The sequence below is a fragment of the Rhagoletis pomonella genome, unplaced genomic scaffold (genome assembly GCF_013731165.1).
Source record: "Rhagoletis pomonella isolate Grant_MI unplaced genomic scaffold, Rhpom_1.0 Rhpom_scaffold_00001, whole genome shotgun sequence".
In the NCBI taxonomy this organism is placed as follows: Eukaryota; Metazoa; Arthropoda; class Insecta; order Diptera; family Tephritidae; genus Rhagoletis; species Rhagoletis pomonella.
This window is the reverse complement of record NW_023458555.1, coordinates 12617017-12618126: the sequence shown is the minus strand read 5'-3', so window position 1 is coordinate 12618126 and position 1110 is coordinate 12617017.

The window sequence follows — 1110 nt, the reverse complement described above, 5'->3', positions numbered from 1 at the left end:
AGTTAAAGACGGAAGATGAAGATGAGAAGTAAGATAACGAAAAAGACAGAAATGAAGATAGAGGTACAGAGGAAGATGAAAGTGAAGGTGAAGATGGGAACGAAGATAAAGATGAAAACGATGCGTAATATGAAAAAGAAGATGAAGGTGATTTTGAAGATAAAGACAAAGATTTCTTAGAAATTATATTGAAAACTTCCTTTCGGTAATTTTTCCTATGAAGACATACTTTTAATTTTGTTTTCGTAGTCTTTTAAATTTCATGTTTTTAATAAAATTCAGCGCAGAGGAATTCAAATATAAATTAAATGAATCTGTGTTAATTTTGTTTATGGTATTTAACATACATAAGTATGTATTTATGTAGGTACAAAAAAAATACAAGCACGAATTAGCCACATGACTCAATATGCATTGGTAAATAAATGTTGCATGCCACTGCAATGAAATGGATTGCAAGTAAGCACCAAACAAAACGCGACAGCGTGGCTGGTGGCGAGTTGCGGGCCAACTGTGTAATCTGATTACAATATCAATGCGATAAGCATCAATATGACGGCGCTACGCACACTCCCACGCCGCAACGACAATAAAAACAACAATAGAATTTTAAGAACAACAAACAAAAAAACAACGTACGAAAATCAAGCAACGATATTAGCCTTTAAAATAATGTAAGCAATTAACAAAACCAACAACTACAACTACAACTACAACAATGACAATATTGTAATCGAGTGACAGCAACACCAGAGCGCAATGTTGTAACATCAAAATGTTGCAACTTCTTGCTGCGACTTGGCTGACCTTTACTAAGATTGCACTGAACGGCTACGAGGTTGCAATAAAACGGAAAACGTAAAAAAAAAGATAGGCTCAACACAAAACTGAGTAGGTATATACATACTTGCAAATAAACCTAAGCGCCAGCATGCACTTCGCAGTAGACATGTGGTTGCTTTTATTTTATTGTTGTATAGCGAACATGAGCTGCAACAAGCCGCTTTACAAGATGTTTACATAAATTCCTGAAATGCAAACAACTTGCAACATGCAATGGGCGCCCCCAACAGCAGCAGGAGAACAACAAAACAGCTAATGACATGCTTG